At 33.8% G+C, this 26,679-nt stretch overlaps 1 protein-coding gene across 2 annotated transcripts in view; it reads right to left on the bottom strand.

Moving 5' to 3' along the window:
* LOC136034816 (WASH complex subunit 5-like) overlaps positions 1 to 19,464 on the bottom strand; it is a 105,879-nt gene extending 86,415 nt beyond the window's left edge. Inside the window, exons 1-2 of one of the 2 annotated variants that reach the window (XM_065716251.1) lie at positions 19,400 to 19,464; positions 11,996 to 12,108 (exon numbers count right to left, since the gene is read on the bottom strand). The gene's annotated coding sequence lies outside the window, so the exon portion shown is untranslated. Of the gene's footprint in view, positions 1 to 11,995; positions 12,109 to 19,317 lie in introns of both variants that reach the window. The other variant, XM_065716252.1, reaches the window with a different exon arrangement.
* Between the last annotated feature and the right edge of the window lie 7,215 nt (positions 19,465 to 26,679).

Consider the following 26,679-nt stretch of genomic DNA (forward strand, 5'->3'; position numbering starts at 1 on the left):
CATGTAGGGATGTAACTTGAATGCATTGATTATTTGATTTGTGTTCATGGTAAAAAGTCGAATCGAACACTCCCATTAGGGATAATTTCCCAATAGGTTTCAAATTGATTTAGTGAGCTTAATACTACACTCTTCTCCAATGATTCGGCTAAGCTTACTTTACCCGTTCAGACAATACTCATATCTTGAGTACCAGGAAAATCCAATACACTAATACCGTGAGTTTTTACAAACATTTCTTTTGTTATACCATTTTAAAATAGTTGTGAATCTGAATCTAGAGACTGAATTGTCAATCAAACAGTTCGTGGTAACGAACTGTAGTTAAGAACGATCCGGTTCAATAGTAAACAAAACTCTAAAAAACAGAATTTTTATACTAAAAGATTCATCAAAAGAATCGGATTTTTATGCAGTTTTAAATATAAGTTTAATCAAATTTAGTCATTGTCATCAAAAGTTACGAGCCTGAAAAAAAATTTTGCAACTAGAATGTTGCAAGAGGGCTCATTCAAACGGAATAAAAAAGTTCTAGTGGCCTTTTTAAGTGACCAAAAAATTGAAGGCCCCTAGGCCCCCTCCCACGCTCATTTTATTCCAAAGTCAACCGATCAAAATTTTGAGATAGCCATTTGGTTCAGCATAGTCGAAAATCATGATAACTAAGTCTTGGGGATGATTTACTCCCCCACAGTAGCCGGGAGAGGGGCTGCAAGTTAGAGACTTTGACCTGTGTTTACATAAAGTGATGGTTATTGGGAAGTGTACAGACCTGAGTGGAGGGGGCTATGTGGGAGGATCTTTCCTCGGGGGATATGTCATGAGGGAAGAGAAATTCAATGGAAAGGGCGCAGGATTTTCTAGCAAAACTATAAAGAAAACAATGGAATAATAAACATGAAGTTTTTTTAATTGAAAGTAAGGAGTAGCATTAAAACTTAAAACAAACAGAGATTATTTACGCATACGAAGGGTTCTTCTCCTCCTAAATAACTCGCTCTTTATGCTAAAGTATTTTTAGTAACTTCAACTATTTATTCAATGGCTTTTCTTATTCAGGGGTCATTCTTAAAGAATTCGTACACAACTTAAGCTTTAGTGTAAAGAGCGAGGTATTAATAAACCCCCTCGTGTACATAACAAAATATAAGAATATAGATGTTTATTACGTAAGTTAAATCTTAAGTTACATATATTTTTTACTCATAAAAACGTTCGTTAAAACTCAAAAGTTCTAGTTGCCTTTTTAAGTAGCCGAAAAACTGGAGGGCAACTAGGCTTCCTTCCCCACCCCTTATTTCTCAAAATCGCTTTATAAAAACTCAAGAAAGCCATTTAGCCAAAAAAGAATTACTATACAAATTTCATTTTAAAAATTTATGTGCGGAGAGCCAAAATCAAACATGCATTAACTCGAAAAGGTTCAGACATTAAATAAAAAAAACTAGTTTTTAAACTGAAAGTAAGGAGCAACATTAAAACTTGAAACGAACAGAAATTACTCCGTGTATGAAAGGGTCTGTTCCTTTCTCGACGCCCCGCTCTTTACGCTAAAGTTTGTTACTGTTTAATAAAGTAGAATTGAAAGAAAGAGTCAAACTTTAGCGTAAAGAGCGGGGCACTGAGAAAGGAACCACCCCTTTCATACGCGGAGTAATTTCTGTTCGTTTTAAGTTTTAATGTCGCTCCTTACTTTCAGTGAAAAAACAGTTTTTTTTTATTTAATCCATATAGGGTCCTGTATGATTTATCAAAGAACAAATTGTATAGTGGAATTCCATTTAATTAACATACGATAATTGAAAGCCCAAACATTTAAAATATGAGTGAAGAATTTGTCCATGATAGTTTTAAAGGAATTTTGCCATTTATAAATGGCGAATCGGTGTAGGTACATGTACCCGTAGCTATATATTGTTGATTTGTGACTGTATGCGAACGATCAATTTGATATTATTTCCACTAGGTTATAATTTCTCACTTGCCAAAGCAAAAGAACTCATAGCCGGTTGGATTCATCAATATGAATTGCATATTACTTATATAGCTTGAAAGAGTATTGCTTGTGCTCATCAATGTTCCATTAATGCAGGACACTGATATACCTAAACAAATTGTGTAGTACACAATTTTCATAGGATAACCCCCGGCTGCACTTGGCTTTTCACTGTTAGATTTTTAGACAATAACATGCAAATATATAGATGTGGATGTCAAATCTATGAAATAGCCTTCACTGGAATAAATTTGAAAGTGTACATTTTCAGAGATCGGTTGTTGCGGATAAAATCCTTCATGGTAACCATATTTTACAATCACATCAACACTTTCTGCGTTGAAAAGGTTTAAGGTGAGGTTACTGAAGGATGAGATACTTTACATGGTAAAAGTGTCATTTTTGGAAAAAGAAATCTTTTTTTGATCTAACAATGTTTACTTTTGGTTTCTTTTTCTTCTTTGACGAGTGCTATGTTTTACACTTCTTACCTGAGTCAAGACGGATGAGTGATGGGGTGTTTTTCAACCTTTTTAGACCTGTTCGGGTTTGCCGTGATTTCAATCGCTCACCGAGGGATCCGCATGCTGGACCTGAGATTTTGTGAAACAGTTTTTTTTTAATCTATCCCAGAGCCCCAATTTTGTACTGTAGAGGGTGCAGAATCTGTGGCAACCAGTGCAATATATTTTTGAGTCAGGAGTAGTGCAGAGCGAAACAACTTAGCAAACTAATTGCCAAAATCTTAACCAGACATTGACGAACGACCTATATAATAGCCCATTCCATGACCCAATTGTCGTGGTCTAAGAGTAGCATCATAGTAATCCATATCAGGATAAACAAAAGTATTTTTCTATTAGCCATCTCACTGAATAGGTCCAAAATGACATGTAATCACAGCAAAACCTTTTATTGTTGTTAGAGGATCGCCCAATTCTTTTCGAAATGTTAACTGACAGAGTTCCAAATACAAAGTGTTGACTTGAATACATTGAAGGTGCTTTATACCGTAGTGGTGAATGTGTTTAAGAGTGGTTTTTCATTCAAAAAACGCAGGAGGCACTCCTACCATTGATTATTTTTTGGATAAATCCAAGATCTCTGATATTATCATTGAAAATAAACTTTTCATTTTCAATGGGGAAACTAATCTTACCCTGTTCCATTGAATAGTTAAAGTGGAACGCACCATTTTTACGAGCAGAGATTCTTCTATTGATAGCACCGATAATACTATATTTCTTGTATGATAATGTGACGAAGGATTATTCAGCCGAGTTAATTGATTCCATACATTCCTGACTAACGAGTGATCAACCGTGCGATCTAACTTTTATATTATATGTACGATCCTTTCTCAAGATATGATATTTATTTTTAAGAATACAATCAACAAGGACAACTTCATACCTTTCGTCAAATTTGATGGCTGGGGAGAATTTTGTCCCAAAATCGCCTGTTTTATTCAAAGCATCATAGAAGGGGTCAAGGATATTAGACATAAATATAAAATAATAATCATTAGGCATTGTGAATGTCTTCAACGGCAATCTAAACATCAAAATCAGAGTTGCATCCTAGCCAAAGAACAAACAACTGTCTCTTACCCTTGCTAGTTCAACTCTTCAATATCTTTCCAATCTGAGACATCCCCCTGGTCTTAGCTTTTTGCAATTCATACTCGTAAAAATCGCCAACAATCTCTTCACCTTTCACATCACGGAAAAAATACGTTACATGTTTAGCGTTTAAGACTTTTGACACTTTTAAAAGTTCAGTGGGCCATAAGTAATTCCCCTTTTAAAAAATATTACTTTTTCCATTGGTTCGAATTGTGTCACCAACATTAAATTTCTTCTTTTCCACTTGCCCCCTTCATTGAAATACTGTTTAAGAAAAATGTCAAGTGTAATGTTACTGTGATGAACTTCAAGAGAACTAAGATTGAACAGGGATCGATAAGGGTTTGGATTATAAATCGAAATGATTTTAACTAATTTTTGAATAAAAGCAAACGTATTTTTCAACGTAAAATATCTCTATATTAAAGTCAAATTGTTCTCACCAATCGTTCAGACAATGCCACTTGCATCAGACTAAGACTATGATAAAGTATTGTATTATGTTTCAATAAAACTTCTTTTATATGTTGATTAGCAAATTCACTTCCCTGATCTGTGTGAATGTAATGTTTCTATATTAATCCTTTTCAAAGATTGATTCAAGGGCTCTAGCAACCACTCTCTTTGAACGCAATGGAACGGCATATGCAAAGCGAATAAAAACACTGATTGCAGGTAAAAAAAAATACTTGTAAGGCCTATTATGGCGTCTTTAATTAGCATCTAGAGTCAGAAGATCTGCTTGTAATGTACGCAATGGAAATAAAGCTTTTGTTTTTCGATAATGATTACCGCAAACTCTATGATTTCGATGAAGAGTGTAACTGGATTCATTGTGCAAATACTCTGTGGCCAACTTTTTTTCAGCTCTAGCGACTCAAGCAAGTGTAGTGGGGACTTTAAACTTCTCGCTGCGCCATTTTTTTATAAGCTCGTTTCCAAACTTGAGCCATTTTGAACGAAAACGCGGTGCAAAGTGTGCACTACCCTTTTGCCTACTAATAGGTTATGCACTTTTATTAAGACGCCTTCGTTTGATATCTTTTAAATCATCGTCGCCATTTGGTTCGCTAGTACTTTGCAAAAACAATTTAAAAACATCTTTTGATATTTGACCATATTTCCTTAATCGTTGTAAAACATATGTATTTCCAATAAGACTTTTTGCAAAGTTTGATGACTTTAAAAATTTATACAAGTCACTATCAAATGATTCAAGTCTTTTACGACTTGCAATTAAATCCGATACCAAATCAATGAAATTGTAACTCTTGCCGTGGATTATAGCTTCATTGTTTTTTGTTATCAATTTGTAAATGTTCCTTTTCAGTGAGACGGGGAAAAAAATTTGAACCTAGCTCAAGATATGATTAGGGTAATAGATCAACAACACTAGATAAAGGTTCAGATAAATCTTCTTCTTCCTGTTTTGGTGGTTTCAAAGTTTCAGAACCTTTAGGTTGATGACTGAGATTTACTTTGAGCGATCTTTCGCGGTAGGGTTTATATCTATCGACAGGTCGAAGGGCAGTTAGAAGCAAAATTAATTTATCATAATTGGTAATTGATTCATTGTTAATAAATTTATCAAGATTATGTTCAAAGTTCTCTTTTAGTGAAAGGGTGAATTCAATTGGCGTCAATTTGCAAGGTCTAGCCATCTAGAGAATATTGTTTACAAGTCCTCCAATTATTGGCAGTAACAATGAAAAGGAATTACCACCCGCTTAAACAAACTGTTTTCTTTTAAAATCTTTTCCTTTCTTTTTGCAAGCTAGGGCACGCACGAGTGAACGATGTTGCTTTGTCCGTTATTTAACTACTTCTGACAGTTGAGCATTGCCCTCAGTTATATATAAACAAAGGTCAAATAAGAGATAAATGAATTCATTGCCAATGCTGTCGGGTAATTTGATTGCCAAAATATTCGTCACGCAACTCTTCAGGTGAGTTTTTGATTGAGAATGTAACCATAGGGTTAATTAGTAGCTTGATTGTAAACCGAGAATAAATAATAGATATTTTTCGGATTTTCCAGAAACATTTTATTACGATTTTTAATTACTTTCGTTAAAAGTGTTTTTTGACAGACATTGAAGGACCACACAGAATTTGGGGCCAGGCACATCACTAGCTCCGGGTAAACGAATCCCAGTTGGTGTAGACCATTCAAGAGCTAATGTGCTCACCATTTTCCAAATCGTCAAATAGATTCTCTGTTTAAACTTTTAACGGGAGTGAATCAGTGTCTTCTTAATACACTTGAACTTACCCCTCCCCCAGCCATTGGAGCTTACACATATTGTAATAAAATTCCAACGTCAGTTTAATGAAATTTCTAAAATTGCACTACCAGCAGTAATATTTTTATTTAAAACTGTATTTCTTTTTCTCCAATGTATGAGGAACATATTGGAGTCTACCATCGTGAACGACATGAAATTAAGATCTGGAATTATTTGGACTAATGCTTTGGGTCGATTACAACGTCAAAATGACTCCTATGGCACACACTCTCGCACGTCCTACCAAAGGCTTAAGTTAAAATAAGTTTAAAGATCTCCTTTCAACCTTCGTCTTTGCCTCAGGTCACTTACTGTCAAAGGTATCAATAAACGTCTTCATATATGGCTTTTAATCAAATTGGAGGACTCTATGAATCTTAGTGACCTTTAAATTCGTTGGCATAAAATTTTGTTTTGAATTTGTCCTGTGCATACCCCCATCCTCGACCAACGATAAATTATAGGGACTGAATGAATCCAGGTCTTGTATATTACAGACACTGGTCTATTTATGCACAGGAAAACAAATTTGACATGTTTGGACTTTAATCTCTTGTATGTTAAGAAAATGGAATTTCACTCTACAATTTACCTTTGATAAATCTTGGAGGACCGTATTTGAATTGACAGTGCAATCTCTAGATCAATATTCACAACTGTTTCAAAATGGTATAACCGAAGACATGTTTGCAAAAACTCATGGTATCATTTTATTGGATTTGTCTAGTACTCAAGATCTGAGTATTGTCCAAACGGGTACAGTACATTTAGAGTTTGGAGGAGAGTATTACCATTGACGGAGAGTATAGTACTAGTCTCGCAAAATCAATTTTAAACCTATTGGGAAGTTATCCGTAATGGCAGTATTTTATTAGACTTGGCACAATGAACACGAGTCAAATAATCAATGTATTCAATTTGGATCCCTACATGTCCAAATACAGATCCTATTGCATACCCTTGGACTCCCTCGAGCATATTCAAAGCCTTAACAATACCCTTATCATTGTTAATAGTAGTTAATCAACTTTAAAGACGGGGCATAGGCAATGCATCTTTCAAACAGCGAAGAATATTGAATTGTTTATCCTCTTCGCTTACCGTATGCATCCTACACGCCTCATATTGAAACTTTCTTGAGCGAAGTGGAAAATCTATTATTCAAAATCGGAACCGAGTACAAGATTTATAAACAAAAAATTGTAGTTTTCATGCACTATAATACTTAATTTTTCGACATCGCGCATATACTTACAGCGAATTTCTCAGCATTTACGCTGACAATCCTCGACTGAACGATTTTCTAGATCAATCGTTCAACCTGTACAATACAATTTCAGTGCCCTAAGATTGAAATGCTTAAAAAATGTTTGTGAATTGGTTTATTAATAAAACTTGTATGTACAATAAAAACTATATGTTCGTTAGATTACTTCTTCCATATATAGTTAACGATCAGTAATGACAAGTGGCGGCAGCTCGTTTTGATTCAACTTGTATTGTTTTTGACATGAAAAGTCAGGCTAACACCTTCTACAATATAATTTAAACTCATTTTTATAATATCTCTTCGTATAGTCAATAATATTATTTTGATTCATATTATAAAATTCACATGTTTCAATTTGCTTATTTGAAGCATTGTCACACACAAAGTTCTAATATGAAGAATCACTTCTGGAACAGTCAAATAAAAACCGAAGGTTTATAATCATAGTAGCCAGTATATTCACAGCTATGTCGTAAAAACCAAACTCTCTCATTATTCCAACAATTTCAAAGTAGACCAGGTTCTTCCTCCCAAAACAATTTAAAACCACAACGATACCAGTCTCTTTAAAATAAACTGAAATCATGCATAGGGTTTTTTGCAATCATACCAGGGTAAGTATTTTCCCATTGATCACAATTATTGTAATGGCAACTGAAACATAAAAAACCTCTAGTGTGATAGTCCAAAACATCTTCAAGACAGGAAATACAGTTTTTAATTCACACTTTGTATCCTCTATGCAATTTAGACGGATTGCAAAATCTACACTTTTCGTTATCGCCATCAATAATTGTACTATTCTCACAAGATGACCAACTGCTCAATGTATACAAACATAATGGACATGTGTAAAACATTTTTTTAATACTGACTATCTCACTACTAAAAAGAAACTAACTCACAATCAAGAAAATGAATGTATTCTAGGGGGAAATAACGGAGTGACGTCACGAAACATGTTTGGACAGGATTTTTCGTAATGTCGACTTATTTCTAGTTCCCATGCTGAAATGGCCGTCAAAAACGAATTTTAGGTAGTTGTTAAAACTAAGACCTGAATATTACTTTCTTTTGTTTCAATTAATATAGCAATAGATTGGGTAAATGTATCTGGCCAATGACGTAAAAGATTCATACAATAAACAAAAGATAGATAATCATTTCTCAGTATACCGTTAAGCATTCCTTGAAAAATGGTTTTTCTTTGACGAGATAATTTTTGAAGATGATTATCTAGAATCAAACATTTTTCCAAAGTCACTAGATTCTGCATAATTTTTTGTGTCTCATATCAAGCCATTTTTCAATACTAATACTAGTTCTACCGATTAGAGACTAACAAGGATTCTTTCTCGCTAGTAACAAACTTAGTCTTTTTTTATAGATTGATTCTGATCATTGTCGTCAATATATTTCACTATTGCATTGAATCCGGTATATGCATTATATTCAATTTTGCTGCAAAACATAATTGTTCTTACGACTTGATTTTGCTCAGTCATATTACATATCGCACAAATATCTCGTCTCATTCTAGGTTAGCCGGCAAGCTCTTGTAATTTCTACTTCTACGCTAAGCACTCTAGGTTCCATTTCGCCATTGCTAGCGCATATCCAATAGAGAAATTGAGCAAATTGCTCTATTGCAATATCCAATAAGAGTAAAGTAATTGTAAAAAATTACAATATCTAATAGAGTAAAAGTAGCCATTACTAAAGAATATGCCAAGAATAATATCCTTGATGTAGACACACTGAAAGCTTTTCCAATACTGAGGTGATTGAACTGTAAGAACTAACAACTCACATGTCGTTGACCTTCAAAACCAGTTTTTCCTGTATTATAAAGGCCCACCGAAACCAAAGCAAGTCACGCAAGATTGCGATATCTTCACCTGTAACTACTGGACCAAAACCAATTAGTTTTTTACAACCAGAAATTCCCCGCTTTACTAGCGGACTCATTACGCTTTACTAACAAGTTCTATTACGTAACAATCAAAGAAATCCTGAAGTAAACAATACCCAATTAACAAGCACTTGCACTCATTTGCATAAGTAAACAAATCCTATTACGCAACAACCCAGTGTACTATACCATTGCAAATTATTTGCATAAGTAAACAAACTCTGCTTGACATACAGGTGTACTATACCGTTACCACTGCACTATAGTAGCCTATTGCGTAAAACCCAAGTTCACATAATAGCGTCTTGAGGGGCTAGTAGCTCCAATAGTAGACCCCCTATGGACCTTCATAAAGCAGAATGGTATCACTACTCTTGTGTTTCAGGAATTGTTCTTACAGAATTGGGACAAAAGGTCAAAATTTAGCATAAAGAGCGGGATATTGAGCAGGGGGCAGGACCCTCATATACGAATAATTTCTGTTCGTTTTAAGTTTTAATAATGCTCTTTACTATCAGGAGAAAAAACTTGTTTCTTTTTATTTAATTTCTATTTGTTTTTTCAAATAATCCTGGGAGATCCACTTCCCCTCCCATGGAAAATTCGCCCCAACGAAATATTCCTCCATAACAAGGTCCTAGCGCGCACACTCCTTCCTCGTCGGAAAATTATCTCCAGGCAATTCCATCCTCATCGCTGATTCCCCTAGAAAATTTCTTGCGGACTATACCTCCTGAAAAATACCCCATAGCATACGTTCATATGAAAGAAGACTTGTTTTTATTTAATTCCTGATAATTTTTCCGGTCATAGCGGAGTCTTTCCTGTGTGGACAATTTTTCCCAGATCTCCCAACCACCAAAGGAAAGTTTATCTTGCAGAATTTTTCCTCCTGCAGAATTTTTCCTGGTAATAACTCCCCCAAGGAGGTTTTTCCCACGGAAAATCCCCTAGGGTAAGAATACCCCAGAGAATTCCAATTCCAATGAAAATTTCCCCCAGAGCATCTCCACATAAAAAAGGGGTCGCCAATAAAAAAGTATAGGAGAAAACAAAGTTTGCATCTGAGTTCTGGCAAATTCCCCCATGTAAACTGTCCCCTGGAAAATCCCCACTGCCGAAAACTTTTAACCCAATGGGAAATTTTCCCCGTATAAAATCCATCCTCAGAAAAATGTCTATATATTTCCCAACAACAAATACTACCTGGAAACAATGGGTAAATTTCATAACTTGCAGCCTTCCTCTAGGAATTGTGAGGGGGGCATGTCATCAACAAAGACATAGTTATTGGACATTTCAGCTATACTGAACAGAATGATTTCTTAAAATTTTTATTTGACGAATTTGGGGGGATACCGAGAGAGGGGGTAGGGGCCCTACAAATTTTTTGGTCACTGAAAAAGACACTAGAAATTAAGTATGTGAGTCATTCGACTCCTTTAGCCCTTATTCTTTTAGATTATAAGCATGCGTTTGATTCAGCTGATAGAAGACCTTTAGCCAAGATCCTATTCTTGTGTGCTATATCAGATGAACATATTAAAGTGACTAGTGTTATGCATGAGGATAAAATTGCAGCGTTTAAGAAATGAGGTTAGTAGCTGGTTTCGTGTTGAGTCAAGAGTTAAGCAGGGTTGTATTGTATCCCCATTTATAAAAAAAAAAAATTTGATAGACAATGTACTGAGGAATAAAACAAAGGCATTGGGAGAGCATAGAATCAAAAGGGAAAGTAAAACTCTCAAAAAGCGCAATTTTAGAGCATTTTTTTCTAAGCTGTCAGAAAGAATCTTGGGTCAACCCATGAATATAGGCGAAAATCCCTATTGCTTGGCAGAGACATTCTGAAAAATCCAAGACAAGACTAGTTTGAAATAAAAGAATACACTACAGTGCAACAGGAATACTAGACAGCGAATAGGCGCATTAAAAAAGACGTATAGGTAGCATTTCTTTCATATACAAATGGGTGCTTATAACTTGGGTAATAAACCAAAGTCTTAAAAAATCATTTCAGAAAAATTATAGTAGCAACAATAATTATACATACAAATGCACATTTTGAAGTTTTATTTCCACCTTGGCATGAGCTTCAGGTTTTAATTACTATGTTCAAAGTACTTTGAAAGTTGGATCCTTAAAACCTAAGAAGGCTAATACCATTTTCAAAATTCGTATATTCATAGATATAATAAAAATATATAATATAAAAAAAACACATTCAACTTTGCAATCTCTACTGCGGTATCTGATCTGCATTTCATGGCTTTTCAGCCAGGAAGTGTAACAAAGGATAGGGGGCCAGCTATCCTGTGCTTTCGTGGACCCCTCCTGCCTACCTTCCCCAGATTCATCCAGGTACCCATTATCAGATGGGTTGACTCTGGCTGAGCTTACAGAGTCACGGCTCTGACCCCTGTTCCAAAAAAAATGAATTTTAAAAGCCATTCAAAAGCCTTGAGATTTTTATGCTTAACAAAGAATGCCTAATTTCTCAGGTTGCTTGAAACTTTTTTCCACAAGATTGGAGTATTTAAGGTGGTAACCTTCAGCAACGCTTGGTTTCTTTTTCTCAATGGACACTGAGCCTCAATTTCGCTTTTCTGATTTAATGGATTTCAGTGATCAATGATATTGTTTTTGTAACTACTAGCTTCACTGATCAGCAAAATCCAGAGTCAGAAAAACGAAATTGAGACCCAGGGCCTGTTAAGAAAAAAAGCAAGTGTTGCTCAGGTTTGCCACCTTAAATTTTCAAATCCCGAGAAAAAAAAGTGTCAAGCAGCCTAAAAAAAGATCCATATGCTATAAAGACTGTTCTGACAATTTTTAGAATGTATTTTTTAGAATGTAAGTTATTAGAATATAACTTACTATAACAAACTAAAAGAGGTTAATAATTACCTATGAGCACCAAGAGTAAGACCAAAATGAGTGAAGCTATGCCAATTAATATACCAGAGATGTGATCTTCATACATTGAACCAATCAAGTACTTTATGTGAGGATAAATATAACTAAAACAAGCAAAGTCAGTGATAGAGCATAAGAAAAAACACATAGCACATTAAATATAAATGGATATAACCTGGTGAAGTCCTACTTTAAGTTACAAATGGTTATAGATAATTTTTTATTTATTTATCAAGTTATTTTATTCATTTCTATATCTTGGATGGCATTTTTTTCATGGATGTATTTTCTTTGTGTGTGTGTGTGTTTTTTTTTTTGTTTTTTTTTTTTAGTAAATGCTGTTTGTTTTTAAAACTTTAGCTTACATGAGTGTGTTTCCCCAATCTTGACCACCAAAACACAGTTTTACACCTTAGCACAAACATCTTCAGAGCAAAAACCAGCTGGAAATCAATGCACAATTCCGTAATAAGCTAGGGATTTTACTTTTGTACAGAGGGAGGAATCAGAGGTCAAAATGGCTTGAGCTACAGAATTAGTGGCGTTCTTGCTATCTACTATTACCATCCAGAGAGATTTACAAGGCTTCAGTGCAATGATACTAGCAGCATCATTGCCACAAACTTTGTTCAAGTATTCTTTCTCTGAGCTGCCGCATCTGTCACATCTTTGGGAAGGTTTTTCAAAACAACTGCATAGGAGGGACACGGAGATATAGATGCGGAGTCATTTCTACTAAACCCACTATTGCTAGCGGTAGTGGATTGATCTGACTTGACAAAATTGTCAAACTTGACAACTAGCTCGTTCACTGTTTTTGCTAATCTCACCAGCAGTTTCTGGAACCTCATCAGGTTCAAAAATAACATATCTTGGGAGAGTAGTTTTCTTTCCATCACATTGTTGAATAGCTTGTTTGATGTCTACCATGGTGTCAGCAGGTTTTTTTCTGGATGTCACATGAGTCACTAGCTCCTTAGCTGCCAAAATGGAATCCATACCAAAAAAGGAAAGGGCTTTCACTGCAATGTCATCAGAGCAGATAAGCTTACAAGTGCGAGTTGCATAGTTTCACTTATCATCTCCAAAATGGGAAGTGCAGGACCTGGTACACCTGTCCCCAGAAGTTTAAGTGCAAAAGTACAGCTGGTACTATGGCACTTCTATACCATTCCTGTTCCCATTTGCAAAATAAAATACAATCTCTCTTCTTCCTCTTTTTACTCTTTTTACTCTTTTCTCTCTTTTTACTTTTGAAATATTAATCAATTTTCAATTTAATTCCTTTGTTATATGTTTATCCAGCAATGGAATTAAAGTAAACCAGTCAGACAAGTTTTATTTTAAACCAATCTTTTGCCAAATATTGCAAGATCTAGCTAGCTTCACTGGGATTAAAATTCATTGTTCATAAAGTTCACTGAGAAAGCTGACTCGTTTGATAATTTCAATAAATATCCAATTTTAATATAGATGCATTCACCTTGAACTCTGAATTGATACTCTGTGCTTTGCACAGGAAGTTTTGCATTATAAAAAAAAGCTTAGGATAAATTCTGAAACAATCAATACTGTTCAAAATCTCTACAACTCCAATTATAAGAAAAATAGATAAAAAAGACACATAAATATGTAGAACACTTGCACTTAGGGTGAGGGTTGGATTGCCTTCATCCTATACTTTTATATATTCCCAATAGGTTTCTTCTCTTAAAAAAAAAAATCAAAACAAGAATCCTTACCCCTTTGCAAACATGGTCATAGATTTGTGCTACTGGATAGTGTTCAACAGACTGTTAAGACCTGACCATATGCCAATTATTTATATCTTTTTTGCTACCTGAGTTATCAAAAAAAAATAAACTAGCACAATAGGAGAAGGGTCCTTCTAAAAGAACAATAGAGAATCGTTCCTTTGTTAAACTGGCTATTTTGCAGTCTTGAATACATTTTGTCAGTGATTCAGTGCATAAATTACCAAAATGTTACTTGAAATGAGTTTAAAAAGTGAATATCAATAGAGGAAAACATGATAATTTGATTAACAGAATTAAGTTGCATATCATAAAGTTAGATTTTCACTATTTTGGCGCATCTTTTAGTTTTTAAATATTCCTAGGGCTATATATTAGACTGTGAAGGGGAGATATATTTTCACAAAAGCAGCCATGATGTTTGGAAATAATTCAATACTTCTAATAAGAAATTAAATATTTCTACTTTTATTTTGTTAAGTTGTTTCTTTAGAAGAACCCCATCTTACAATTTTATCAAAAATAGTAGTCTACAAGAGGTGTCCAAACTATCTATTAAGTCAATGCTATCACATTATTTTTGGATAATAAATATTGTCATCCTATCCAAAGACAATTGCATATACTGTAGGTTCTCCAATTCAATTTGTAAGAAGAAGAACATATACTGATCAAATGGATTCAGAGACTTTTAAAAAGTCACAAAATATGTTTAATATGCTTATTGTATGTGTAATATGTAGATTTTTACTTTAGCCTACAACATAAAGAAGTTTAGTTATTAAGGTTATTATATGATCTTTCTTCATCACTGGAGCATGACAAGGATGGAAAATCCTTATATTGCTCCAAGCTGTGACATATGGTAACTTGAGGTAATGTTACCTTCTGCTATTATTTGCTGTTAACACCATTTCAAAGCATATTTTGGTAAACTATGCACTTAATTTGCACACAGAGGTGCATTGAAGAGTAAGAACATGACTGTTCTAATATAGGAGCTATAGTGTATAACTGGGTATTAGTCTGAAGCTAGGCCTACCCAAAAGGTAATATTATAAAATAATGTAAACAATTTTAAAAAATTATTTGACTTAATCCTCCCTCCCCCTTAATGTGCAAATATATAGCCTATATATTTTATTTCTTGATATTATTGATGCTTCTTTGTAGCCTTTAATTCAATTTGAACAAAAGAGTGATGTTTTCAAGAAACAGAAAAATACATGGAAAATATACAACTTGGGTAATAGGACTATATTTGTGCATTGAGGGACATGGGTAAAATGAACTGGTTTTGGAAATGATATAGCCTAAGTGAGTAGGCTATTTTAGGAATTTTCAAGGCTTTCAGAATAATATAATGTTTCCTTAGTTTGAGTAGGCTATGTCAAACTGTAGATTAATGTCTATGATTACACTGATGTACTGGAGAAAGTTTAGCTTTTTTCTTGCCATCTTGAAAAGCAGTTAGGTGACAAAACACTTGGGGATGTGTACACAGACTAGGCTAAAAGATCTCCTGAGCAGTGACAGATTGAGGTGAGGGTGCACATCCCCTCCCCCCAACATAGTGGTAGATTTGGGGATAATATCATATTGCTATACTAAATATCATATTTTTATTAGAGGGTGAACAGCTTTTCATTTTTTAATGGTGGGGAGGTACCTATAACTTACTATATTTGTATTAATATTTTTACATCATTTTAGTAGATTTATTAGAACTTTAACTCTCAGGAGATTTTAGATTAAAGTTACAACCCTTTCCATAACCCACCTACAGTATATACTCATTAAGATTCCCTTTAAATTGCTGGTATTTCTTTATTTGCATGTTTATCAGAGTAAAATATTTTGTACCTCCAACAAAATAAATTCTGGATCTGCCAGTGCCCCTGAGAAGATGTTTGAAGAACCAGCCTCCACACTTTCCCTTGCATGAGGACACTAGCCCTTGATAACCTTTCACAATATTTGCAGACCATTATAAAATTGAAGACTTGCAAAACAGGTTCACTTTCTGCTTGAATGAAGCATAACTGGTAGATTTTTCATAGTTCATATTATTGACTAACAAATAAAGTGAACATACCACTTGATCCCCTTTTCAAAGCTCTTTACAAATATAATAATTGCTTCTATCACAAATTCAAATTTAAGCCCTTTTCAAGCTCTTGAAAATGACCAAAATATTTCTAGTTTTTTGGTATAAAAAAGGAAAACATTGGTTTCAAACGTACTTTTTTATTATAAATCCATTTTTTACTGTTATATAATACACAAGCACTGATTTTCCACAATTAAGTTGGATAAATAAAATATAAATATTATACCCTTTTGTTCTGCCTTGACTCTGAATGTTCAATTAAAGTACACATTTTCAACAAAATAATATAATATGTTTTCTCAGTGTCAAAATTTGTTCAACATTATGATAGCTAACCCAGAAAAACATGAATAACATTGAATGTTTTTCATGAAAACAAAAAAAAAACAGAAAAAATTACATGAAACAATAATTCTAAAAGTGAAAAAATAAATAGGCTACCTTCATTATTACAGTTAAAAAATCTTTCAAACTGAAACTAGTAAGGTATCCCCTTCATATGAATCCTCATCAGAATATACCCCTTGGTTGGCTTCAGCATCCACTACTATAGACAATGAGGGCTCTGACCCAGGGGGGTAAAGCTTTTTATCTTCAATTAAAAAATAATGCAGGCACTCTTCTGGCTCATAGGTTTCAAGGAAGAGAACATTAACAATGCACTGCCTCATGTACAGACTCCTCATCTCTGACCTTTTGTAATTTTTCTTAAGAGAGAGCTATAGCCTCTCAATACATTGGGTGAGGATGGTCACATCCTTAGGGTCAACAAAGTTGCTTGAATGATTTATCTGGTGGTAAGCAAAGCCAAGATCTGAAAGACTAGAGTATGCTGCCCAGCAGTTGCTCATAATTATTGAACCTGGCCTTAGGTATCTTTGAATAAGAGGGAATAGGGTTTCTTTATTCCTTTCCAGAATCTCACTACCATTTAAGAGAGGAATTATAAACTTCCTCTTGCTCACCCTCTCAATTCCTCTAAGTACCTAAACCTGGCTGAGAGGCCTCCCCCTATTATATTTCCATTGTACCAAAATAATTTCATCTATTTTGATAACAACCCTTCACCTCATATTGGCTCCTGGTGTCCTACCCAATGCTCAAGCACCTAACTACAAATTGACCTCCAGTCCAGAGTTGTTCTGGACTGTTAGTCCAGAACAACTGTTAGTCAAAAAGAATGTAATGAACATGATGGCATTGTTTGGTGGAGGTCTGGTGTCATGTAGGAAACTTCCCTTCCTATCACTCACAGACAAGTTGCATTGTTTCCTCTTTTTTGTTTTTGGAATTGCAACAGAGTTGGTATGCATCCAAACATTATTTGGTAAGTAAGTAAGTGCAGACAAGGGGTCTGACAGCATTGACAAGTTACTTCAGTTGGAACAACTGTTACTTCAGTTGGAACAACAGAACAACTGTTAGTCAAAAAGAATGTAATGAACATGATGGCATTGTTTGGTGGAGGTCTGGTGTCATGTAGGAAACTTCCCTTCCTATCACTCACAGACAAGTTGCATTGTTTCCTCTTTTTTGTTTTTGGAATTGCAACAGAGTTGGTATGCATCCAAACATTATTTGGTAAGTAAGTAAGTGCAGACAAGGGGTCTGACTGCATTGACAAGTTACTTCAGTTGGCAACATACCATGTGTCCTGAGAATAGAAGACATTTAAAAATAAAAATAAAATGATATATTGAAATATCACATTTGAAATGAATAGCAAATTTCTTTTTTCCAACTGTTCTAAAATATGTGAAAAAAAAGAAAAGAGGAAAAATTACAAAAATGAGAAGTGTATTTAAATATCCACAACACAAATTTAAGAAACATTAAAAAATATATTGAAAATATTTATCAACCATAGGTTTTTATGGGAATTATTACTCATCTTGACTTAATACTAACTCAATAATTAACATAATTAATAGCAACAATTATCATAATTAATTGAATTATTCTAACTTAAGAGATTAACAATAAATAAAAGAATGCACCTGAAAAAAATCAATCCTGTCATCATCCTTGTATACTTGATTTTATAACCTTCACAACCAGAATTTGCTGACATTTTGAATATCCATAAATTTAAACACAGCTTTGGATTGTAACCTTGTGGGATATTTATCTACACCCTCTTTCATTGAATCTCATATTTTTGATATTTTATTGAAAACATATACTTTAATTGAACAGTCAGTGTCATTGAAGAAGAAATGGCATAATATTGAAAAATTTATTTACCAAACTTAATTGTGGGAAATCAGTGCCTGTGGCTTATGTAACAATATGAAAATGAATTTTTTAATGAAACAGTAAGTTTGATACTAATGTTTTAAGCCTTTCTTATAGGCCTACCCAAAAAGTAGAAATATTTTGGTCATTTTCAAGAGCTCAAAAAGTGATTAAATTTGAATGTGCAGTAGAGGCAATAATTATATTTGTAAAGACCTTATAAAATGGCATCAAATGATATGTTTAATTTATTCATTAATAATACACACAACAACAAAATTACCACATAGCCTAGGGAAAGTACTTTAACCCTCATACCTTTGCTGAATTCCTGATTATGCAAGATCTAAAGGATCCATAAATCCATTATAAGGATCCATTACCACATAGCCCAGGGAAAGTACTTTAACCCTCATACCTTTGCTGAATTCCTGATTATGTAAGATCTAAAGGATCCATAAATCTATTTCATAAATTAAGAAAGAAAAACACTAGTAAAATTCTAGTTAATTGACTTCTTGTTATCTCAGAAAGGGTTTAGGTTAGGAAAATGAAGCTTTCAGGGATGAATCTACAGACTAAAGTATTTACTCGGAAGGTATTTTGAAACAACTACCTCCACTCCTTTTCCCTCTAGAGGGCCCTGACCTTTGAAGACCTTTACAAATATGTGTGTTATAAAAGTGAAACCTTGCAAAATAAATAATCTGCTTAATTGAAGTACAACAAAATTGTTTTCAGCTTCATAACCTTGGTCAATTCCATTTTATAGGGTTTTAAAGATATGAAAATACATTTTCTAAATTTTGAAAAAAAAATATTGATACAGCTCAAACTTCTACTCAAATAACAGGAATTGCATTTTCAGAAACAAAAGGCAGAGAAAAAGCAACTAGTAACTGAAAATTAAGATAAAATGTCGTTTTGTCAAAATTTCTATAGGTATAGACCTGTCATGTAGGCAAATTTCAGGGCCCTCTAGAGGGAGAAGGAGTGGAGGTGGGTACTTTAAAATACCTTCCTGGGACCATGGTTTAGCCTGAAGACCCATCCCTGAAAGTTTCATTTTCCTAGCCTAAACCCTTTCTGAGATAGCAAGAAGTCAATTAACTAGAATTTTACCAAAGAATTTTAAGCCAATGGTTTAGGCTGAAGGTCTTCTAAAATAGCAGGAATTATACTGTCTAAAACTAAAGCCAAAAAAAGTGAGTAACTCAAAAGAATTGTAAAATATTTTGGTCAGAATTCAAAAAAGTGCGATCTCTTCTGTCATATAAACAACATTAGGCTATCTACTGCTTTAAATATCTATCACGCTTTGACAGAAAATGGTTCCCTCCGTCTTATTTTTCAAATTTTTTGCGTGACCGCAGGGTTTTAATTAAAAAAAAAAAAAACAGTACGGAATTCGTAAGTGATCGCGGTCTACATGAGCTATTTCAATCCTTGATCGTTTCTCTTTTTTCAGAAGGGAATAAAAAAAAGTTAGATCAATCGTACAAATATTGATGAACTTTATTTGACTTTTCATGTCTATGATTTTCGGTTCTGAAAACCTCTGCTTTTGTACCGCTACTGTTTACCCATTGAGCTGCTCAAATTAGCACTGGAAAAAAATACGTGTGTACGGCCTTTTTGAATTAGAAAATCTCTACATTTTAGGTTAAATCTATATTCGACGTTATCTGAAAATTGGGAGACAGGTGGCGGCCTATATTATCAATTTTAGCTAAAGTAAACCGCTAGATTTCCCCCAATTTCAGTCATTGAACATTTATCTTTTTTCCTTTCCCCTTTTAATCTGTTTGGTAAACCCTACGGCTTCTAAATATTTTGATTGATAGAACGCCCTAAAACAGATCAACCGATCTACATTCCCTGCTTTTTGGCACACCCGCTCATTTATTGGCATGTTCCTGTGTGGATTACCCTGAAATGGGAAAGTGGAACATTAGAGAAGGTCTGCACTATCAAATTTATCAGTTTTCTGTCCCGGGTTAAAAAAAACACGCAATGTAGATTCGTATCAGTTTTTTAAAGTGAGCACGGAATTTACCCAAAAACATAAAGAGGCTTAAAAAATTCAAAAATGGCAAAATGAATAAATGCTCAATCATTGGAAACTTATTTAAGGACCATGTGAAGTCAATTTTATAATACTGTTGCGTAGCCGAGGTCTGATGCAGAAGTTAAAATATATTTCTCCTCAAAATATTTCAAGACTGTTATATTTTTCCTTTATTTGCCCTTATATTTTGTATTGTTATCGATGTGGCCTTGTTAGTTTCCCCTTGTTACTTTGTCCAATCTATATAATCCAGAATGATACTATCCGAGTTTTTGTGGTGTGAGGAACCGGGAGTCCATGAGATTTGTCTATAGCTGAAATAAATATAATGCCTGTAGTAATGATATCAAGGATTATGGTAATTTCAAAGAGTTTAAGTTTGATTTATGTGTGGCGTTGCTTGGTCGGTGTGCCTTCAAAACAGACTAACTGTATTTTCAGTGGGTTGTATTTTTGTTTTTTTTTCTGTATTTTTTACGTTTTGTATTTGGGTTTTATATTGTGATGTTTCCTTGTTTGTTCTTATGTTGGTTTCAGTAAATGGTCTCATGCTCCATACTTTTTTCTTTTATTTTTTTTTATTTTAGCACATCCTCGCAAGCTCCGCTTTTGTTGTGGTATTATATAAACATTGATTATTTTCAGTAAAACTGCTCTACTACTACTTTTACTACTACTACAAAGATTAATATAACTAATTTCAATTGATTGCAATTCATCGTCGTAACTGAAAATCAATAAGAACGGTTCAATTTAACATAAAATGGTTTTCATTGGCTGTCAGTAAGCAAAATCAATTGCAATAATCTGTATTGAATGCCAGGGAAGGTTAAATATGATGATATACGTAAAATTGCCCATAAAATTCCAATTTATACAATTATGGCAGAAGAGTCAAAAATTTTAATTTGGAAAAAATATTTTCCCGATAGAAGTAAAGTGTGAAGTTGTAGGTAAAACATACAATATTTATTACTTCACGGTCGATCAAGCATTTACTAATAAAACTAGTGCAACTAAAATAACAGATATATCCTTATTTTTGTATAATCTTAAAAAACTAGTGCTTTACTGAAAACGTAGTCGAATATATTAATTTTGGTACAGTAAACCAAACAGATTAAGGAGACTTTTGAGATCAAGAATTTTAAGATTGATACTCAATTTTAGCTTCATTAATTTTTATCGCAAAAGCACAATAAGCTTAGTCGAATGAATGAATCTTGTTTTGGTTAAAAAAAACAGTTTTTAGACGAGGTTGAAGTGAAGCCATCTTGATAATGTTAGGACTAAAGACCGGCTTTAGGATTTGTGTCGTAAATTGAAATTTTCCGCTGTATAGAGAGAAATAACTGGATTTCCCGAGTTCATTTTGGGGTTTATTTATTTTTCATGTCAAGTAATATTAAAACATGTTTTACAATTTAAATTGTATATTACTCACTATTGGTAAATAGCTGGAAAACCCAATATGTTACATCATAAAGAAAGAATTCTAAGAGAGAAAGAGAAATCTTTCTTGATAAAAAAGTAGAATTCACAGAGAGAACAGCTTGAATATATTCTTTATCATCTTTTTTTTAATTTGACAAGAAATACTAGCAAATAATAAATGGTTTAGTTACACTATTTGAAGTTAATAATGGGGCTAGTAACAGCAGCAATCACACAAGGACAAGATTACCAAATGTAGCAGTAGAAATTACAAGAGGAACTCAGTTAAGCCTAGAATGTGATAATATGTATGGGAGATATGTCATTTTATTGAGCTAATTCAAATTGAAGGAACAGTTATGTTTTGTAGCAAAACTTAGCAAAATACATATATATAGGCTTCTATCCGCTTTAAATGAAATAGTGAACTACATTGGGGACAATAAGATGAATCTGTAAGTAAAAAATGAGTGGTATATTGTTGTAATTATGTAATGAAATGTTTCTAAATCGAATATGTTTTTTCTTGTTAGATATTTATAGTAGGTTACCAATATTCTTGAAAAATTATTGACGTAGAAAGAATCTTTGGATATCTTAGTTAGTCTGTATGCAGCTGTTAGAGTGCTAGGATTTAAAAATGGATGGATTTTGAGAAACCGAAAATCATACACAATCTTGCAATTTTTGAAAAAATTTTGATTCTAGACGATGATTTTCTATAGTTATCTCTTCAAAATAAATTATCTTTTCAAAGAATATTTAATAATATAATGAGGAGTGATTATCCGTCTTTGCACTATTGTATGCAACTTTTATGTCGTGGCCCAAACGCAAGTACTCAATTAATTGATATACTAATCGAAACAAAACAAAATATTATTGTAGATTTGATTTTGAACACTACGTTAGAAATCCAATGATGATTTAAGACGGAATTCGGAATAAAAAATCAATATTTTTTCGAAGATCCTGTTCAAACAGGCTCAGTTGAAATCTGATATCACTTGATTGCTCCTCTCTCCCGCTAGAACTAAAAAAGAACACTCTCTTCAGCGATCATAAGTCAGAATAGTTTTCGTGGTGAGAGAGTCGACACTGGAAAAATGTTATATTCATGTTCACTATGCATATATACACCGGGCAGCTGGTCACCATGTGAGAATTATAAAATTATTGACGAGTAAAATGCAGAGCGCAGATTATGCAGCCCGTGTATTCCATGAGAATATGCAGCACAAATTAAAGACTGAAATGTCTTGAAGAGATTTGTGACTCTCACACAAGAAGATTCCTCTGCTCAGATTTTCACTTTGATAAATGTGATCAGTGGGAGAATTATTATAATGATGTAATTGGAAAGAACCCTTAAAGAGAATTCAGTTTATTTCTAACAGACTGGTACCGTTATAGTTTTAAATAGTTTTGGGAGGAAGAATCAGGTCTACACTTGAACTGTTGGAATAAAAAGATAATTTAGTTTCCACGCCATCGCTGTAAAGACAATGGCTATTGTTTTTGTAAACCCAAGGAATTTTAGTCTGTTACAGAAAGTGATTCATCAATAGAAAACACTGCATTTGATACTGCTTTAAATAAGCAAATTAAAACGAATGGAGTTTATAATATGAATCAAAATAGCATCATTGAATTCACAGAAAGATGCAAGAAGAATGAATTTCCACTGTACTTTAGAAAATCTGACCCTGACTTTTTACATCAAGATCAATAGACGCCGAACTTAAAAGATCTGCCACCATTATTTGTTCTCGACAGCTATCTATACATAGAAGTAGAAATCTAAATAGGAGAGAAAAGTCGTTTCTATGTATTTACAAATTTTTTAGTAATAAACAAACTATCAAACATTTTAGAATTTTTATTCGTAGGGCACAGAAATCAATATTATACTGATTGGAAAGTATATTTTTTTCACTAGCAAGTCATTCAGGCGAGGATTGTCTAAAGAAATGTTTACAAATTCATTGTAATAATAGTAACGACATCGAAAAATGAAATAAAATAGTTAATGAAAACAAGAGCTTTTAGTTTTTAAATCCTGCACTCTCCTCTGGTTCTTAATAATAGTTATCTCACTGCGTTTTAGTAAAGCTTTTTATGTGCTGTGTGTAGAATGTATATGGTAGGCTAAGAGAATAAAGAAATTCTGTATCCTAGCTGTTTGAAAGATGCATAGCCAATTAACAATGATAATGGTATTATTGACACTTTGCCTTTTTTCAAGGAAATCTGATGGTTTACAATAGGATTTTCATTTGGACATGCACAATTCTATATCATATACGCTAATTGCTCAATTTGCGCTCTTGGTGCGAGGTCTAGTGGATTATTGTATTTGGGGTGATTTCACGGTAAGTTTCAAATTGATTAAATGAATTTAATGCAATACTCTCCGCTAATGCCATGGCAAAGGTACACTCCCTGTTCGTACAATATTTATATCTTGAGTGCTAGAAAAAGTCCAGTACAATGATACAATCAGTTTTTACACACATTGTATCAGTTATACCATTTCCAAACAGTTGTGAATCTGGATTTAGGGATTGCATTATCAACTCATATTTTGTCTATATGATGTATCAAAGGATAAATTGCAAAGTTTAATTCGATTTACTTTACACACAAGAAAACAACAAGAAAATTCAAGAAAACACATGGGTTGAGAGCATCAAGCCATCGCTAATTGTAAAAAAAGCCAAGACAGATAGTCTAATTGAGGGAAAGGCAAATCTGGCATTAACCCTCCTCATTAGGATTGTAGAAAAATGACATGAGTTCATTTGTTAATAAATATGTCTATCTATTATCCGTCTATGCGTCATTCCTAGGGCAGAAGAACTAAGGTAAAACTAAGGTTTTTTCAAGAAACTGTCACTCCTATTCATTTCTCATAGTTTCTGATTAACTGTGTTTTCTAATGAATTTAGTTATTGATGGATAACCAGAAAAAATTGTTTCAATGGCAAGTTCTGGTCACTCGAAGCAGATGTTGGCTAGATTCTACACTCTGACTAAAATTCTTCAATAAAATAACTTAAGTCTAAAGGAAATGAGTACTGCAAAAATCAAATAGATTACACTGTAGTGATTCCTAAAATAACCCTTATAGGTAACAATAGTTAAATATTTCTACAATCAGGCCAATAAGACTAACAAAAGTTAACTAAAACCCCTCTTTTACGAGCAAGAAAACAAAGCCACTTTGTAGTTTATTTCCATTACTTGCTACTAGCAGAAAGCTGCTAAATTGTTATTCAAGAGAAGACTAAAATTGGTTCTATATGGAAAGTGGACTTGATAAGAAAAAAAATTGTCTAAATATTAATAACTTTCATCGCATTATATTGATTATAATAATGAAAGTGTGGTCAGTTTTTAAATGACTTGCTTTGTCACCTGTTAATCGTGACAAGCCGGAATAATTTTCACTTATAAGTCAGCTTCACTTTCCATTTGTTTTTCGAGACCGACACATTCTTGCCGCTAAAACACAGCTTGCTACGAAAAAAACTCTTAATTATGTTATGTTTCGAGGAATTCTGGATATAATAGGTAGCTAACTAACTATTAAAATACAAAAATGCAACAAAATAATTTTGCAAGACAGTTAAGAACACGGTACGTTTATTCAAAGCTGACTCTGATCACATTGTTGAGTTTGTAAAATGTCATGGATTGACGCAAAGAGTGAAAGCCGATCGTAATTTCTTCTACAGCTTCATGTCAAGCAGATACGGCTGGATAAGGGCCTCCACTTCTAATGTTTTCTCATGACATCTCATGTTTTCGGAAGATTTCTCATGTGAAAAAAGTTTGTCTCATGTTTTCAAGTTTTTCTCATGTTTTTAGAGGTTTTCTCATGTTTTTCTCATGTTTTTAGAGATATTCAGTTTTGTTTCTCATATTTACCTTCATTCGATATAATCTCCCGATTTCTGTTGATTTGAGCTCTGTCTAACTTGCCGCTTATGATCTTTTGCAATTTTCTAGCAAACTGCTAAATATGTCTTCATTGTCCGTAGGGAATTTCATTTCTACAAACTACAAACCTTAATTAATGGATTTGTCGGCAGCTTGTCCCTTGACTCACCATTGTTGTGTTCAAAAAAGGGTTGATTAGATTTGATTCTCAGTTTATAACTTCATCTGACCTGATCAGAGAAGGTTCCCTGGATAATTTGTGTACAATAAGAGCGTTCATTACCTTACGCGAAAGGATTGTTTTAAGAGTAAGTACTAAGTTTACTGGAACTGGACATACATCCCTGCACGTGTGCAACCCAAGAAGTAGGCCACAGACCTCTTTTAGGGGGTAGGCGGCTTTTATACTTCTATTGTCTGTTTCTTTACCAAAATAACATGTTTTAACTTGAAACCAGTTCTTAACCTGTTGCCAGTTCAAGAATTCTATAGCACAAATTTGAATGCACTATTTTCACGGATCTTATATATATATTCGGTATTTGCCAGACTAATAGCCTAGTCTATATCAAAATAACGATTTCGAGTGCCGGTAAAATCGGCTTCACAATATAGGAGGATGGCTTTTAAGATGTATGCCAAAGCCAGCCATACCCAATCTGTTTTCAAAGGGAAAAATCTGTTTTCAAAGTGCCGATGTGTTCAAATTTTATGTCTTTGTGTTCGAAGTGATTAAGAGTGTATTATTTTATTTTTCTAAGTGTGTTATTTTGTTCTGGCTTGGGGAGACCGGAAATCGCGAAAAACGGATAGAATGGAGGGATCGATTGCATCAAGAACCCGATCAAACTGACTTGTAAATAAAATTTCACTCGGTCCGATAGTCTTGGGGAGCGGAAAAACGGGGAATTTGGAATATCGAGGCATGAATAAATTTGGAACGGCTGACCGGGGGGGGGGGGGTAAAGCCTTTCCCTAATCTTTTTCCAAAATTCCCCAAAATTTCGGAAACCTGAAAGTTCAAAAGTTCACTTTGTTCTGTCTCTCTATTACTGACATTTTTACCGCCAATACAAGTTGTATTGGTGGTATTATACAACTGGTATGTAAGACAAAAAAGTTGTTTTTTCCC

The sequence above is a fragment of the Artemia franciscana genome, chromosome 13, assembly GCF_032884065.1.
Source record: "Artemia franciscana chromosome 13, ASM3288406v1, whole genome shotgun sequence".
NCBI classification, from domain to species: domain Eukaryota; kingdom Metazoa; phylum Arthropoda; class Branchiopoda; order Anostraca; family Artemiidae; genus Artemia; species Artemia franciscana.